Below are 20,389 nucleotides of genomic sequence, written 5' to 3'. Positions count from 1 at the left end.
GTGGTTCACTTCCAAAAGCACAACTTATGTGACAACTCTGCAAAATGAGTTAAGTTGCCAGTTTCATAAAAGTCCTCATTTGCCTTCCTAAGAATTGACAAGCTAAAAACACGCTGTTACCCATCATTTTTAGAAACGGACAAATCTGAATATAGTAGTCTGTTCAAATGAACTGAAATGAACAGATATCGGTTTGTAGTGTATTTACGTGGGTTTTTACGATTTCAAAAAAGCCTCTCTTCCAAATAGAGTTACTAATAAATAACCATTAGATAATAAGACATCTCCATATCTTACTACTACCAGAAAAATGTAAAAGATTGCCTTTAATCTGCCAGGAATAAACAGGTCAATTGTTGTTAACAAGACTCATAGATACTCTCATAATATCAAATGTTCGAGTATTATATAAACTTCCAAGCAGAAGTAAAATGAAGGATTTAGTTCAATTTGTAGCCAAAAAGAAATTTTTATAAAACAGTTTTCCTTTCTTACTGATTACCATTTCAAAGGATATTTTACTCTTAGAACAACACCTTAAGAAATAAAACTGCATTTTGCTTTCAAATATGGACTTTCACACTATTAATAAAGAACATGTGGATATGGAATAAATTAGTAAAATAGAAATTAATAGAAAAATACAGTTAATGAGGACTCTAGACATATCCAGAGAATGTGATATGACGTGACTTTAGTAAGAAGGACGCACTTCAAAGAAGAAATACCAGTAAGAAAGTAATTCTCAGGAACTGGGTAAATTTGACGATATTGACTAGATTTTAGAAAGGAAGTGACACACGTTAGAATGCATAAAGAAAAACCTCAGTGTCACATGTCTGAATGATTATTAACAAATACGCCATAATTAGGTGTCATATACCCATTTATCTGCAAGAAAATGAGGTAATTAAAATTCAATCAACATTTTATAGCAAAGCATAAGTAGAGACATTAACATTTCAGCCGTCATATCCATGCTTGCTTATATGAAAAGAACCAAGGAATAGTAATATTTCAGCAAATTGTGGAACGCATAAGGAAGTCCCTAAAATTGAGGACATTTTGCAGGCTTCGATATAATCTCAATGTTCACCTAAACGGGGATAGAAAAGTACAGGCAAAAAGAAGAAAATGCCTTCCGATATTAAGTTACACAATTTGTAAAATATTTAGTAATGAGCATGGAGAACTGTGCATGAGAGTGGTGAGGTAATAACCATTAAAGGTAGATTGCCAATACAGATCATCTTTAAGAAGCTGCATATTGAAATCACCATCCAGAAATGAGCATAAACATGACTGCAAAGTATGTCAAAATTTATGTGTGCCCCATATATTTTAATTGTTCCGAATTAAGTCTGACTGCCATGCAAGTATAAAGTGAGTGATGAATAATGGATTACATTGGAAAGGAAGACTGTTGGAGTGCTTTTTCTTCGGTGTTAACGAATCTGTATATGAGAATTCCTAACAGAACATTGAAGCATGAAAAATTTTATGATGTCACAATGGGAAAGAATTTTAAAGTGCTCACAGATTGCCTGCAACAGAAATGAGAAATTTAGCTAAGTAAGGATTTTCAAGAAAGGACATAGAAATTTGAAACTTATCACGCTACACTCCAATATTTAGGAATAATATATAGATAACAAAAATGAAATTAAAAAATAAATACATAGTATAAAATAAATGTTCACGTATGTGACCCATAAATACGCATCAATGTATACATTAGATAAAAGAGAAAACTTCATCGTTTTTTTTTACGAAGCAAGAAAATAAACTAATCACACATGTTTATAAATACTACATCAAAATCACAAAAATTTGGAAAAACTATGTGAAAATACAAATTTAGAACTCACGCTCCACATCTATGTCAATACAGATACATGCTCCAAATTATTTCCAAATCCAGGATAATCACAAAATTACCCCGGAATTTTGAAAAGGAAATAAGGAAGAATTTGGGGAAAAACTGTTGAAGTTGTTTGGGCTGGCTCTTCTGAACTGTGTACCTGGTTGGTAAACAGGACAAAAGAGAACTCAAATATTTTCTGGTATCACAATGACAACTTTTTAAATTTGAGAGCAAGGAGGGTAAATAGCCAAAGAGAAATATTGAATCGAACATAAATGACAAAAATAATCCTGCAGATAGCAATCATACTATTTATAAATGTTGTATTGGAATTTCCAAGTTGTAAATAAGGAAAACTCTAAAAAAACCATGAAACATGGAAAAAAGTAAGGTAAAGGTGAAAATACGTCAAATCTATCAGTGAAACTTAGCCAAATGAAACTGAATAAAATCTAAAAACTTTAAGGGGTATTCTTACATCACAAGGAGAAAGACACCGAAGCGAGCCAATTACCTCAATGAGCCCAGACTAGGATATCAATCATTAATACAAATCATTAAGGTATGCATACTCATATCTGGATGTAAAATATACTGTGATAGAAAAGACTAATACTAATTTGGAAGGATCATGTTTAGGGTGACACATAGTTAAGACAAACTGCTGTTCAAGAAATAACGTTTGATTTAACAAAACAAGGAAGAACACCAGAAGACACTATACAGATATGCCGGCAAATACCAGAATGATTATAAATGAAAGATGCCAATGCCTCTGTAATCTATTGACCTATATCTACTAAATGAACATACATTCCATAACTACCAAGAAAATGGAAACAATCTTACCTAGAATTTAAAGAATTACAAACCCTTCCTATTCAACATTGTCCTTAGGATGATGAACAGGAAAATGCAGAATTTTGTTGAAGTTGCCCACCACAATGAAAGCTGCATGGATGGACACATATTTCCCTGACCAGATTAGCCTAGAAAAGAGAAGAAAATCTTCCACATATTAGAGATTTGACCTAGGAGATATTTATATAGAAATAGGTATGTAGATATATACAATAATTGAATATATGTGCATATAGATATACAAAATATAATGAAATACATAGAGAGAAATATTTTTTATAATGAAAAGGATATTGTGAACGCAGAAGTAAACAATGACTAATTTGGAAAGAATAATATAATGTCTTGTATACATGAATAACTTCTAAAAATAGAATTACCATGGAAATGAAAAATTAAGGAAATAATTCAGAAACATGTAAATGGAATAGCTACCTCACTACATCACAGAAAATGTGACATACAAGGAAGACGTGATATCAAACTTAATCAGCAAAAAGTGGCTGGGAGGGTGAGTCAAGGGCACCTACATAGGAAGTATAAGGTCCTGAGTTTAACTGCAAGTATGATGAAAATAGCTCTCTTCTTCTTTTAATATTAACATCATTCGTGTTGTGAAATGTTTTTTGACATGGGGTTTCCTTGTAGTTTCATAATTACCTTTGTATAAACTTTAGAAGTACTGGCCATATTGGCATAGAAAACTGTGGCCACTTGATTGTCTCTGCCTTTGTTATGACTGAAGTGTCCTCGAAATTCTGTTTTCCAAGTGATGTGTATAACCACTGCATTCAACAGCCACTTGAAAATACTCCTGTAATTTTGCGTATCCACATTTAGTACAGTTAACATATAGTAGTAACCCGATATTTGATATGTGCACTAGGTATTTTTTTCATTTTTAAGGTTCCCACTGCATTTTTAATTGATGCTGGACTCCAGAAAATAGAAACTGCCAGTTTCTTACCTTTACATATAATCTAGTGGTTCACTTCCAAAAGCACAACTTATGTGACAACTCTGCAAAATGAGTTAAGTTGCCAATTTCATAAAAGTCCTCATTTGCCTTCCTAAGAATTGACAAGCTAAAAACAAGCTGTTACCCATCATTTTTAGAAAGGGACAAATCTGAATATAGTAGTCTGTTCAAATGAACTGAAATGAACAGATATCGGTTTGTAGTGTATTTACGTGGGTTTTTACGATTTCAAAAAAGCCTCTCTTCCAAATAGAGTTACTAATAAATAACCATTAGATAATAAGACATCTCCATATCTTACTACTACCAGAAAAATGTAAAAGATTGCCTTTATTCTGCCAGGAATAAACAGGTCAATTGTTGTTAACAAGACTCATAGATACTCTCATAATATCAAATGTTTGAGTATTATATAAACTTCCAAGCAGAAGTAAAATGAAGGATTTAGTTCAATTTGTAGCCAAAAAGAAATTTTTATAAAACAGTTTTCCTTTCTTACTGATTACCATTTCAAAGGATATTTTACTCTTAGAACAACACCTTAAGAAATAAAACTGCATTTTGCTTTCAAATATGGACTTTCACACTATTAATAAAGAACATGTGGATATGGAATAAATTAGTAAAATAGAAATTAATAGAAAAATACAGGTAATGAGGACTCTAGACATATCCAGAGAATGTGATATGACGTGACTTTAGTAAGAAGGACGCACTTCAAAGAAGAAATACCAGTAAGAAAGTAATTCTCAGGAACTGGGTAAATTTGACGATATTGACTAGATTTTAGAAAGGAAGTGACACACGTTAGAATGCATAAAGAAAAACCTCAGTGTCACATGTCTGAATGATTATTAACAAATACGCCATAATTAGGTGTCATATACCCATTTATCTGCAAGAAAATGAGGTAATTAAAATTCAATCAACATTTTATAGCAAAGCATAAGTAGAGACATTAACATTTCAGCCGTCATATCCATGCTTGCTTATATGAAAAGAACCAAGAAATAGTAATATTTCAGCAAATTGTGGAACGCATAAGGAAGTCCCAAAAATTGAGGACATTTTGCAGGCTTCGATATAATCTCAATGTTCACCTAAACGGGGATAGAAAAGTACAGGCAAAAAGAAGAAAATGCCTTCCGATATTAAGTTACACAATTTGTAAAATATTTAGTAATGAGCATGGAGAACTGTGCATGAGAGTGGTGAGGTAATAACCATTAAAGGTAGATTGCCAATACAGATCATCTTTAAGAAGCTGCATATTGAAATCACCATCCAGAAATGAGCATAAACATGACTGCAAAGTATGTCAAAATTTATGTGTGCCCCATATATTTTAATTGTTCCGAATTAAGTCTGACTGCCATACAAGTATAAAGTGAGTGATGAATAATGGATTACATTGGAAAGGAAGACTGTTGGAGTGCTTTTTCTTCGGTGTTAACGAATCTGTATATGAGAATTCCTAACAGAACATTGAAGCATGAAAAATTTTATGATGTCACAATGGGAAAGAATTTTAAAGTGCTCACAGATTGCCTGCAACAGAAATGAGAAATTTAGCTAAGTAAGGATTTTCAAGAAAGGACATAGAAATTTGAAACTTATCACGCTACACTCCAATATTTAGGAATAATATATAGATAACAAAAATGAAATTAAAAAATAAATACATAGTATAAAATAAATGTTCACGTATGTGACCCATAAATACGCATCAATGTATACATTAGATAAAAGGGAAAACTTCATCGTTTTTTTTTTACGAAGCAAGAAAATAAACTAATCACACATGTTTATAAATACTACATCAAAATCACAAAAATTTGGAAAAACTATGTGAAAATACAAATTTAGAACTCACGCTCCACATCTATGTCAATACAGATACATGCTCCAAATTATTTCCAAATCCAGGATAATCACAAAATTACCCCGGAATTTTGAAAAGGAAATAAGGAAGAATTTGGGGAAAAACTGTTGAAGTTGTTTGGGCTGGCTCTTCTGAACTGTGTACCTGGTTGGTAAACAGGACAAAAGAGAACTCAAATATTTTCTGGTATCACAATGACAACTTTTTAAATTTGAGAGCAAGGAGGGTAAATAGCCAAAGAGAAATATTGAATCGAACATAAATGACAAAAATAATCCTGCAGATAGCAATCATACTATTTGGAAATGTTGTATTGGAATTTCCAAGTTGTAAATAAGGAAAACTCTAAAAAAACCATGAAACATGGAAAAAAGTAAGGTAAAGGTGAAAATACGTCAAATCTATCAGTGAAACTTAGCCAAATGAAACTGAGTAAAATCTAAAAACTTTAAGGGGTATTCTTACATCACAAGGAGAAAGACACCGAAGCGAGCCAATTACCACAATGAGCCCAGACTAGGATATCAATCATTAATACAAATCATTAAGGTATGCATACTCATATCTGGATGTAAAATATACTGTGATAGAAAAGACTAAAACTAATTTGGAAGGATCATGTTTAGGGTGACACATAGTTAAGACAAACTGCTGTTCAAGAAATAACGTTTGATTTAACAAAACAAGGAAGAACACCAGAAGACACTATACAGATATGCCGGCAAATACCAGAATGATTATAAATGAAAGATGCCAATCCCTCTGTAATCTATTGACCTATATCTACTAAATGAACATACATTCCATAACTACCAAGAAAATGGAAACAATCTTACCTAGAATTTAAAGAATTACAAACCCTTCCTATTCAACACTGTCCTTAGGATGATGAACAGGAAAATGCAGAATTTTGTTGAAGTTGCCCACCACAATGAAAGCTGCATGGATGGACACATATTTCCCTGACCAGATTAGCCTAGAAAAGACAAGAAAATCTTCCACATATTAGAGATTTGACCTAGGAGATATTTATATAGAAATAGGTATGTAGATATATACAATAATTGAATATATGTGCATATAGATATACAAAATATAATGAAATACATAGAGAGAAATATTTTTTATAATGAAAAGGATATTGTGAACGCAGAAGTAAAGAATGACTAATTTGGAAAGAATAATATAATGTCTTGTATACATGAATAACTTCTAAAAATAGAATTACCATGGAAATGAAAAATTAAGGAAATAATTCAGAAACATGTAAATGGAATAGCTACCTCACTACATCACAGAAAATGTGACATACAAGGAAGACGTGATATCAAACTTAATCAGCAAAAAGTGGCTGGGAGGGTGAGTCAAGGGCACCTACATAGGAAGTATAAGGTCCTGAGTTTAACTGCAAGTATGATGAAAATAGCTCTCTTCTTCTTTTAATATTAACATCATTCGTGTTGTGAAATGTTTTTTGACATGGGGTTTCCTTGTAGTTTCATAATTACCTTTGTATAAACTTTAGAAGTACTGGCCATATTGGCATAGAAAACTGTGGCCACTTGATTGTCTCTGCCTTTGTTATGACTGAAGTGTCCTCGAAATTCTGTTTTCCAAGTGATGTGTATAACCACTGCATTCAACAGCCACTTGAAAATACTCCTGTAATTTTGCGTATCCACATTTAGTACAGTTAACATATAGTAGTAACCCGATATTTGATATGTGCACTAGGTATTTTTTTCATTTTTAAGGTTCCCACAGCATTTTTAATTGATGCTGGACTCCAGAAAATAGAAACTGCCAGTTTCTTACCTTTACATATAATCTAGTGGTTCACTTCCAAAAGCACAACTTATGTGACAACTCTGCAAAATGAGTTAAGTTGCCAGTTTCATAAAAGTCCTCATTTGCCTTCCTAAGAATTGACAAGCTAAAAACACGCTGTTACCCATCATTTTTAGAAACGGACAAATCTGAATATAGTAGTCTGTTCAAATGAACTGAAATGAACAGATATCGGTTTGTAGTGTATTTACGTGGGTTTTTACGATTTCAAAAAAGCCTCTCTTCCAAATAGAGTTACTAATAAATAACCATTAGATAATAAGACATCTCCATATCTTACTACTACCAGAAAAATGTAAAAGATTGCCTTTAATCTGCCAGGAATAAACAGGTCAATTGTTGTTAACAAGACTCATAGATACTCTCATAATATCAAATGTTCGAGTATTATATAAACTTCCAAGCAGAAGTAAAATGAAGGATTTAGTTCAATTTGTAGCCAAAAAGAAATTTTTATAAAACAGTTTTCCTTTCTTACTGATTACCATTTCAAAGGATATTTTACTCTTAGAACAACACCTTAAGAAATAAAACTGCATTTTGCTTTCAAATATGGACTTTCACACTATTAATAAAGAACATGTGGATATGGAATAAATTAGTAAAATAGAAATTAATAGAAAAATACAGGTGATGAGGACTCTAGACATATCCAGAGAATGTGATATGACGTGACTTTAGTAAGAAGGACGCACTTCAAAGAAGAAATACCAGTAAGAAAGTAATTCTCAGGAACTGGGTAAATTTGACGATATTGACTAGATTTTAGAAAGGAAGTGACACACGTTAGAATGCATAAAGAAAAACCTCAGTGTCACATGTCTGAATGATTATTAACAAATACGCCATAATTAGGTGTCATATACCCATTTATCTGCAAGAAAATGAGGTAATTAAAATTCAATCAACATTTTATAGCAAAGCATAAGTAGAGACATTAACATTTCAGCCGTCATATCCATGCTTGCTTATATGAAAAGAACCAAGAAATAGTAATATTTCAGCAAATTGTGGAACGCATAAGGAAGTCCCTAAAATTGAGGACATTTTGCAGGCTTCGATATAATCTCAATGTTCACCTAAACGGGGATAGAAAAGTACAGGCAAAAAGAAGAAAATGCCTTCCGATATTAAGTTACACAATTTGTAAAATATTTAGTAATGAGCATGGAGAACTGTGCATGAGAGTGGTGAGGTAATAAGCATTAAAGGTAGATTGCCAATACAGATCATCTTTAAGAAGCTGCATATTGAAATCACCATCCAGAAATGAGCATAAACATGACTGCAAAGTATGTCAAAATTTATGTGTGCCCCATATATTTTAATTGTTCCGAATTAAGTCTGACTGCCATACAAGTATAAAGTGAGTGATGAATAATGGATTACATTGGAAAGGAAGACTGTTGGAGTGCTTTTTCTTCGGTGTTAACAAATCTGTATATGAGAATTCCTAACAGAACATTGAAGCATGAAAAATTTTATGATGTCACAATGGGAAAGAATTTTAAAGTGCTCACAGATTGCCTGCAACAGAAATGAGAAATTTAGCTAAGTAAGGATTTTCAAGAAAGGACATAGAAATTTGAAACTTATCACGCTACACTCCAATATTTAGGAATAATATATAGATAACAAAAATGAAATTAAAAAATAAATACATAGTATAAAATAAATGTTCACGTATGTGACCCATAAATACGCATCAATGTATACATTAGATAAAAGGGAAAACTTCATCGTTTTTTTTTTACGAAGCAAGAAAATAAACTAATCACACATGTTTATAAATACTACATCAAAATCACAAAAATTTGGAAAAACTATGTGAAAATACAAATTTAGAACTCACGCTCCACATCTATGTCAATACAGATACATGCTCCAAATTATTTCCAAATCCAGGATAATCACAAAATTACCCCGGAATTTTGAAAAGGAAATAAGGAAGAATTTGGGGAAAAACTGTTGAAGTTGTTTGGGCTGGCTCTTCTGAACTGTGTACCTGGTTGGTAAACAGGACAAAAGAGAACTCAAATATTTTCTGGTATCACAATGACAACTTTTTAAATTTGAGAGCAAGGAGGGTAAATAGCCAAAGAGAAATATTGAATCGAACATAAATGACAAAAATAATCCTGCAGATAGCAATCATACTATTTGGAAATGTTGTATTGGAATTTCCAAGTTGTAAATAAGGAAAACTCTAAAAAAACCATGAAACATGGAAAAAAGTAAGGTAAAGGTGAAAATACGTCAAATATATCAGTGAAACTTAGCCAAATGAAACTGAGTAAAATCTAAAAACTGTAAGGGGTATTCTTACATCACAAGGAGAAAGACACCGAAGCGAGCCAATTACCTCAATGAGCCCAGACTAGGATATCAATCATTAATACAAATCATTAAGGTATGCATACTCATATCTGGATGTAAAATATACTGTGATAGAAAAGACTAAAACTAATTTGGAAGGATCATGTTTAGGGTGACACATAGTTAAGACAAACTGCTGTTCAAGAAATAACGTTTGATTTAACAAAACAAGGAAGAACACCAGAAGACACTATACAGATATGCCGGCAAATACCAGAATGATTATGAATGAAAGATGCCAATCCCTCTGTAATCTATTGACCTATATCTACTAAATGAACATACATTCCATAACTACCAAGAAAATGGAAACAATCTTACCTAGAATTTAAAGAATTACAAACCCTTCCTATTCAACATTGTCCTTAGGATGATGAACAGGAAAATGCAGAATTTTGTTGAAGTTGCCCACCACAATGAAAGCTGCATGGATGGACACATATTTCCCTGACCAGATTAGCCTAGAAAAGAGAAGAAAATCTTAGACATATTAGAGATTTGACCTAGGAGATATTTATATAGAAATAGGTATGTAGATATATACAATAATTGAATATATGTGCATATAGATATACAAAATATAATGAAATACATAGAGAGAAATATTTTTTATAATGAAAAGGATATTGTGAACGCAGAAGTAAACAATGACTAATTTGGAAAGAATAATATAATGTCTTGTATACATGAATAACTTCTAAAAATAGAATTACCATGGAAATGAAAAATTAAGGAAATAATTCAGAAACATGTAAATGGAATAGCTACCTCACTACATCACAGAAAATGTGACATACAAGGAAGACGTGATATCAAACTTAATCAGCAAAAAGTGGCGGGGAGGGTGAGTCAAGGGCACCTACATAGGAAGTATAAGGTCATGAGTTTAACTGCAAGTATGATGAAAATAGCTCTCTTCTTCTTTTAATATTAACATCATTCGTGTTGTGAAATGTTTTTTGACATGGGGTTTCCTTGTAGTTTCATAATTACCTTTGTATAAACTTTAGAAGTACTGGCCATATTGGCATAGAAAACTGTGGCCACTTGATTGTCTCTGCCTTTGTTATGACTGAAGTGTCCTCGAAATTCTGTTTTCCAAGTGATGTGTATAACCACTGCATTCAACAGCCACTTGAAAATACTCCTGTAATTTTGCGTATCCACATTTAGTACAGTTAACATATAGTAGTAACCCGATATTTGATATGTGCACTAGGTATGTTTTTCATTTTTAAGGTTCCCACAGCATTTTTAATTGATGCTGGACTCCAGAAAATAGAAACTGCCAGTTTCTTACCTTTACATATAATCTAGTGGTTCACTTCCAAAAGCACAACTTATGTGACAACTCTGCAAAATGAGTTAAGTTGCCAGTTTCATAAAAGTCCTCATTTGCCTTCCTAAGAATTGACAAGCTAAAAACAAGCTGTTACCCATCATTTTTAGAAACGGACAAATCTGAATATAGTAGTCTGTTCAAATGAACTGAAATGAACAGATATCGGTTTGTAGTGTATTTACGTGGGTTTTTACGATTTCAAAAAAGCCTCTCTTCCAAATAGAGTTACTAATAAATAACCATTAGATAATAAGACATCTCCATATCTTACTACTACCAGAAAAATGTAAAAGATTGCCTTTAATCTGCCAGGAATAAACAGGTCAATTGTTGTTAACAAGACTCATAGATACTCTCATAATATCAAATGTTCGAGTATTATATAAACTTCCAAGCCGAAGTAAAATGAAGGATTTAGTTCAATTTGCAGCCAAAAAGAAATTTTTATAAAACAGTTTTCCTTTCTTACTGATTACCATTTCAAAGGATATTTTACTCTTAGAACAACACCTTAAGAAATAAAACTGCATTTTGCTTTCAAATATGGACTTTCACACTATTAATAAAGAACATGTGGATATGGAATAAATTAGTAAAATAGAAATTAATAGAAAAATACAGGTAATGAGGACTCTAGACATATCCAGAGAATGTGATATGAAGTGACTTTAGTAAGAAGGACGCACTTCAAAGAAGAAATACCAGTAAGAAAGTAATTCTCAGGAACTGGGTAAATTTGACGATATTGACTAGATTTTAGAAAGGAAGTGACACACGTTAGAATGCATAAAGAAAAACCTCAGTGTCACATGTCTGAATGATTATTAACAAATACGCCATAATTAGGTGTCATATACCCATTTATCTGCAAGAAAATGAGGTAATTAAAATTCAATCAACATTTTATAGCAAAGCATAAGTGAGACATTAACATTTCAGCCGTCATATCCATGCTTGCTTATATGAAAAGAACCAAGAAATAGTAATATTTCAGCAAATTGTGGAACGCATAAGGAAGTCCCTAAAATTGAGGACATTTTGCAGGCTTCGATATAATCTCAATGTTCACCTAAACGGGGATAGAAAAGTACAGGCAAAAAGAAGAAAATGCCTTCCGATATTAAGTTACACAATTTGTAAAATATTTAGTAATGAGCATGGAGAACTGTGCATGAGAGTGGTGAGGTAATAACCATTAAAGGTAGATTGCCAATACAGATCATCTTTAAGAAGCTGCATATTGAAATCACCATCCAGAAATGAGCATAAACATGACTGCAAAGTATGTCAAAATTTATGTGTGCCCCATATATTTTAATTGTTCCGAATTAAGTCTGACTGCCATACAAGTATAAAGTGAGTGATGAATAATGGATTACATTGGAAAGGAAGACTGTTGGAGTGCTTTTTCTTCGGTGTTAACGAATCTGTATATGAGAATTCCTAACAGAACATTGAAGCATGAAAAATTTTATGATGTCACAATGGGAAAGAATTTTAAAGTGCTCACAGATTGCCTGCAACAGAAATGAGAAATTTAGCAAAGTAAGGATTTTCAAGCAAGGACATAGAAATTTGAAACTTATCACGCTACAATCCAATATTTAGGAATAATATATAGATAACAAAAATGAAATTAAAAAATAAATACATAGTATAAAATAAATGTTCACGTATGTGACCCATAAATACGCATCAATGTATACATTAGATAAAAGGGAAAACTTCATCGTTTTTTTTTTTACGAAGCAAAAAAATAAACTAATCACACATGTTTATAAATACTACATCAAAATCACATAAATTTGGAAAAACTATGTGAAAATACAAATTTAGAACTCACGCTCCACATCTATGTCAATACAGATACATGCTCCAAATTATTTCCAAATCCAGGATAATCACAAAATTACCCCGGAATTTTGAAAAGGAAATAAGGAAGAATTTGGGGAAAAACTGTTGAAGTTGTTTGGGCTGGCTCTTCTGAACTGTGTACCTGGTTGGTAAACAGGACAAAAGAGAACTCAAATATTTTCTGGTATCACAATGACAACTTTTTAAATTTGAGAGCAAGGAGGGTAAATAGCCAAAGAGAAATATTGAATCGAACATAAATGACAAAAATAATCCTGCAGATAGCAATCATACTATTTGGAAATGTTGTATTGGAATTTCCAAGTTGTAAATAAGGAAAACTCTAAAAAAACCATGAAACATGGAAAAAAGTAAGGTAAAGGTGAAAATACGTCAAATATATCAGTGAAACTTAGCCAAATGAAACTGAGTAAAATCTAAAAACTGTAAGGGGTATTCTTACATCACAAGGAGAAAGACACCGAAGCGAGCGAATTACCTCAATGAGCCCAGACTAGGATATCAATCATTAATACAAATCATTAAGGTATGCATACTCATATCTGGATGTAAAATATACTGTGATAGAAAAGACTAAAACTAATTTGGAAGGATCATGTTTAGGGTGACACATAGTTAAGACAAACTGCTGTTCAAGAAATAACGTTTGATTTAACAAAACAAGGAAGAACACCAGAAGACACTATACAGATATGCCGGCAAATACCAGAATGATTATGAATGAAAGATGCCAATCCCTCTGTAATCTATTGACCTATATCTACTAAATGAACATACATTCCATAACTACCAAGAAAATGGAAACAATCTTACCTAGAATTTAAAGAATTACAAACCCTTCCTATTCAACATTGTCCTTAGGATGATGAACAGGAAAATGCAGAATTTTGTTGAAGTTGCCCACCACAATGAAAGCTGCATGGATGGACACATATTTCCCTGACCAGATTAGCCTAGAAAAGAGAAGAAAATCTTCCACATATTAGAGATTTGACCTAGGAGATATTTATATAGAAATAGGTATGTAGATATATACAATAATTGAATATATGTGCATATAGATATACAAAATATAATGAAATACATAGAGAGAAATATTTTTTATAATGAAAAGGATATTGTGAACGCAGAAGTAAACAATGACTAATTTGGAAAGAATAATATAATGTCTTGTATACATGAATAACTTCTAAAAATAGAATTACCATGGAAATGAAAAATTAAGGAAATAATTCAGAAACATGTAAATGGAATAGCTACCTCACTACATCACAGAAAATGTGACATACAAGGAAGACGTGATATCAAACTTAATCAGCAAAAAGTGGCTGGGAGGGTGAGTCAAGGGCACCTACATAGGAAGTATAAGGTCCTGAGTTTAACTGCAAGTATGATGAAAATAGCTCTCTTCTTCTTTTAATATTAACATCATTCGTGTTGTGAAATGTTTTTTGACATGGGGTTTCCTTGTAGTTTCATAATTACCTTTGTATAAACTTTAGAAGTACTGGCCATATTGGCATAGAAAACTGTGGCCACTTGATTGTCTCTGCCTTTGTTATGACTGAAGTGTCCTCGAAATTCTGTTTTCCAAGTGATGTGTATAACCACTGCATTCAACAGCCACTTGAAAATACTCCTGTAATTTTGCGTATCCACATTTAGTACAGTTAACATATAGTAGTAACCCGATATTTGATATGTGCACTAGGTATTTTTTTCATTTTTAAGGTTCCCACAGCATTTTTAATTGATGCTGGACTCCAGAAAATAGAAACTGCCAGTTTCTTACCTTTACATATAATCTAGTGGTTCACTTCCAAAAGCACAACTTATGTGACAACTCTGCAAAATGAGTTAAGTTGCCAGTTTCATAAAAGTCCTCATTTGCCTTCCTAAGAATTGACAAGCTAAAAACACGCTGTTACCCATCATTTTTAGAAACGGACAAATCTGAATATAGTAGTCTGTTCAAATGAACTGAAATGAACAGATATCGGTTTGTAGTGTATTTACGTGGGTTTTTACGATTTCAAAAAAGCCTCTCTTCCAAATGGAGTTACTAATAAATAACCATTAGATAATAAGACATCTCCATATCTTACTACTACCAGAAAAATGTAAAAGATTGCCTTTAATCTGCCAGGAATAAACAGGTCAATTGTTGTTAACAAGACTCATAGATACTCTCATAATATCAAATGTTCGAGTATTATATAAACTTCCAAGCAGAAGTAAAATGAAGGATTTAGTTCAATTTGTAGCCAAAAAGAAATTTTTATAAAACAGTTTTCCTTTCTTACTGATTACCATTTCAAAGGATATTTTACTCTTAGAACAACACCTTAAGAAATAAAACTGCATTTTGCTTTCAAATATGGACTTTCACACTATTAATAAAGAACATGTGGATATGGAATAAATTAGTAAAATAGAAATTAATAGAAAAATACAGGTAATGAGGACTCTAGACATATCCAGAGAATGTGATATGACGTGACTTTAGTAAGAAGGACGCACTTCAAAGAAGAAATACCAGTAAGAAAGTAATTCTCAGGAACTGGGTAAATTTGACGATATTGACTAGATTTTAGAAAGGAAGTGACACACGTTAGAATGCATAAAGAAAAACCTCAGTGTCACATGTCTGAATGATTATTAACAAATACGCCATAATTAGGTGTCATATACCCATTTATCTGCAAGAAAATGAGGTAATTAAAATTCAATCAACATTTTATAGCAAAGCATAAGTAGAGACATTAACATTTCAGCCGTCATATCCATGCTTGCTTATATGAAAAGAACCAAGGAATAGTAATATTTCAGCAAATTGTGGAACGCATAAGGAAGTCCCTAAAATTGAGGACATTTTGCAGGCTTCGATATAATCTCAATGTTCACCTAAACGGGGATAGAAAAGTACAGGCAAAAAGAAGAAAATGCCTTCCGATATTAAGTTACACAATTTGTAAAATATTTAGTAATGAGCATGGAGAACTGTGCATGAGAGTGGTGAGGTAATAACCATTAAAGGTAGATTGCCAATACAGATCATCTTTAAGAAGCTGCATATTGAAATCACCATCCAGAAATGAGCATAAACATGACTGCAAAGTATGTCAAAATTTATGTGTGCCCCATATATTTTAATTGTTCCGAATTAAGTCTGACTGCCATGCAAGTATAAAGTGAGTGATGAATAATGGATTACATTGGAAAGGAAGACTGTTGGAGTGCTTTTTCTTTGGTATTAACGAATCTGTATATGAGAATTCCTAACAGAACATTGAAGCGTGAAAAATTTTATGATGTCACAATGGGAAAGAATTTTAAAGTGCTCACAGATTGCCTGCTACAGAAATGAGAAATTTAGCTAAGTAAGGATTTTCAAGAAGGGACATAGAAATTTGAAACTTATCACGCTACACTCCAATATTTAGGAATAATATATAGATAACAAAAATGAAATTAAAAAATAAATACATAGTATAAAATATATGTTCACGTATGTGACCCATAAATATGCATCAATGTATACATGAGATAAAAGGGAAAACTTCATCGTTTTTTTTTTTTACGAAGCAAGAAAATAAACTAATCACACATGTTTATAAATACTACATCAAAATCACAAAAATTTGGAAAAACTATGAGAAAATACAAATTTAGAACTCACGCTCCACATCTATGTCAATACAGATACATGCTCCAAATTATTTCCAAATCCAGGATACTCACAAAATTACCCCGGAATTTTGAAAAGGAAATAAGGAAGAATTTGGGGAAAAACTGTTGAAGTTGTTTGGGCTGGCTCTTCTGAACTGTGTACCTGGTTGGTAAACAGGACAAAAGAGAACTCAAATATTTTCTGGTATCACAATGACAACTTTTTAAATTTGAGAGCAAGGAGGGTAAATAGCCAAAGAGAAATATTGAAGAGAACATAAATGACAAAAATAATCCTGCAGATAGCAATCATACTATTTGGAAATGTTGTATTGGAATTTCCAAGTTGTAAATAAGGAAAACTCTAAAAAAACCATGAAACATGGAAAAAAGTAAGGTAAAGGTGAAAATACGTCAAATCTATCAGTGAAACTTAGCCAAATGAAACTGAGTAAAATCTAAAAACTTTAAGGGGTATTCTTACATCACAAGGAGAAAGACACCGAAGGGAGCCAATTACCACAATGAGCCCAGACTAGGATATCAATCATTAATACAAATCATTAAGGTATGCATACTCATATCTGGATGTAAAATATACTGTGATAGAAAAGACTAAAACTCATTTGAAAGGATCATGTTTAGGGTGACACATAGTTAAGACAAACTGCTGTTCAAGAAATAACGTTTGATTTAACAAAACAAGGAAGAACACCAGAAGACACTATACAGATATGCCGGCAAATACCAGAATGATTATAAATGAAAGATGCCAATCCCTCTGTAATCTATTGACCTATATCTACTAAATGAACATACATTCCATAACTACCAAGAAAATGGAAACAATCTTACCTAGAATTTAAAGAATTACAAACCCTTCCTATTCAACATTGTCCTTAGGATGATGAACAGGAAAATGCAGAATTTTGTTGAAGTTGCCCACCACAATGAAAGCTGCATGGATGGACACATATTTCCCTGACCAGATTAGCCTAGAAAAGAGAAGAAAATCTTCCACATATTAGAGATTTGACCTAGGAGATATTTATATAGAAATAGGTATGTAGATATATACAATAATTGAATATATGTGCATATAGATATACAAAATATAATGAAATACATAGAGAGAAATATTTTTTATAATGAAAAGGATATTGTGAACGCAGAAGTAAACAATGACTAATTTGGAAAGAATAATATAATGTCTTGTATACATGAATAACTTCTAAAAATAGAATTACCATGGAAATGAAAAATTAAGGAAATAATTCAGAAACATGTAAATGGAATAGCTACCTCACTACATCACAGAAAATGTGACATACAAGGAAGACGTGATATCAAACTTAATCAGCAAAAAGTGTCTGGGAGGGTGAGTCAAGGGCACCTACATAGGAAGTATAAGGTCCTGAGTTTAACTGCAAGTATGATGAAAATAGCTCTCTTCTTCTTTTAATATTAACATCATTCGTGTTGTGAAATGTTTTTTGACATGGGGTTTCCTTGTAGTTTCATAATTACCTTTGTATAAACGTTAGAAGTACTGGCCATATTGGCATAGAAAACTGTGGCCACTTGATTGTCTCTGCCTTTGTTATGACTGAAGTGTCCTCGAAATTCTGTTTTCCAAGTGATGTGTATAACCACTGCATTCAACAGCCACTTGAAAATACTCCTGTAATTTTGCGTATCCACATTTAGTACAGTTAACATATAGTAGTAACCCGATATTTGATATGTGCACTAGGTATTTTTTCATTTTTAAGGTTCCCACAGCATTTTTAATTGATGCTGGACTCCAGAAAATAGAAACTGCCAGTTTCTTACCTTTACATATAATCTAGTGGTTCACTTCCAAAAGCACAACTTATGTGACAACTCTGCAAAATGAGTTAAGTTGCCAGTTTCATAAAAGTCCTCATTTGCCTTCCTAAGAATTGACAAGCTAAAAACAAGCTGTTACCCATCATTTTTAGAAACGGACAAATCTGAATATAGTAGTCTGTTCAAATGAACTGAAATGAACAGATATCGGTTTGTAGTGTATTTACGTGGGTTTTTACGATTTCAAAAAAGCCTCTCTTCCAAATAGAGTTACTAATAAATAACCATTAGATAATAAGACATCTCCATATCTTACTACTACCAGAAAAATGTAAAAGATTGCCTTTAATCTGCCAGGAATAAACAGGTCAATTGTTGTTAACAAGACTCATAGATACTCTCATAATATCAAATGTTCGAGTATTATATAAACTTCCAAGCAGAAGTAAAATGAAGGATTTAGTTCAATTTGTAGCCAAAAAGAAATTTTTATAAAACAGTTTTCCTTTCTTACTGATTACCATTTCAAAGGATATTTTACTCTTAGAACAACACCTTAAGAAATAAAACTGCATTTTGCTTTCAAATATGGACTTTCACACTATTAATAAAGAACATGTGGATATGGAATAAATTAGTAAAATAGAAATTAATAGAAAAATACAGGTAATGAGGACTCTAGACATATCCAGAGAATGTGATATGACGTGACTTTAGTAAGAAGGACGCACTTCAAAGAAGAAATACCAGTAAGAAAGTAATTCTCAGGAACTGGGTAAATTTGACGATATTGACTAGATTTTAGAAAGGAAGTGACACACGTTAGAATGCATAAAGAAAAACCTCAGTGTCACATGTCTGAATGATTATTAACAAATACGCCATAATTAGGTGTCATATACCCATTTATCTGCAAGAAAATGAGGTAATTAAAATTCAATCAACATTTTATAGCAAAGCATAAGTAGAGACATTAACATTTCAGCCGTCATATCCATGCTTGCTTATATGAAAAGAACCAAGGAATAGTAATATTTCAGCAAATTGTGGAACGCATAAGGAAGTCCCTAAAATTGAGGACATTTTGCAGGCTTCGATATAATCTCAATGTTCACCTAAACGGGGATAGAAAAGTACAGGCAAAAAGAAGAAAATGCCTTCCGATATTAAGTTACACAATTTGTAAAATATTTAGTAATGAGCATGGAGAACTGTGCATGAGAGTGGTGAGGTAATAACCATTAAAGGTAGATTGCCAATACAGATCATCTTTAAGAAGCTGCATATTGAAATCACCATCCAGAAATGAGCATAAACATGACTGCAAAGTATGTCAAAATTTATGTGTGCCCCATATATTTTAATTGTTCCGAATTAAGTCTGACTGCCATGCAAGTATAAAGTGAGTGATGAATAATGGATTACATTGGAAAGGAAGACGGTTGGAGTGCTTTTTCTTCGGTGTTAACGGATCTGTATATGAGAATTCCTAACAGAACATTGAAGCATGAAAAATTTTATGATGTCACAATGGGAAAGAATTTTAAAGTGCTCACAGATTGCCTGCAACAGAAATGAGAAATTTAGCTAAGTAAGGATTTTCAAGAAAGCACATAGAAATTTGAAACTTATCACGCTACACTCCAATATTTAGGAATAATATATAGATAACAAAAATGAAATTAAAAAATAAATACATAGTATAAAATAAATGTTCACGTATGTGACCCATAAATACGCATCAATGTATACATTAGATATAAGGGAAAACTTCATCGTTTTTTTTTACGAAGCAAGAAAATAAACTAATCACACATGTTTATAAATACTACATCAAAATCACAAAAATTTGGAAAAACTATG

This window comes from Castor canadensis, chromosome 13 (genome assembly GCF_047511655.1).
Source record: "Castor canadensis chromosome 13, mCasCan1.hap1v2, whole genome shotgun sequence".
NCBI lineage: Eukaryota > Metazoa > Chordata > Mammalia > Rodentia > Castoridae > Castor > Castor canadensis.
The sequence above is the reverse complement of the archived record's forward strand: the minus strand, read 5'-3'. Positions refer to the sequence as shown.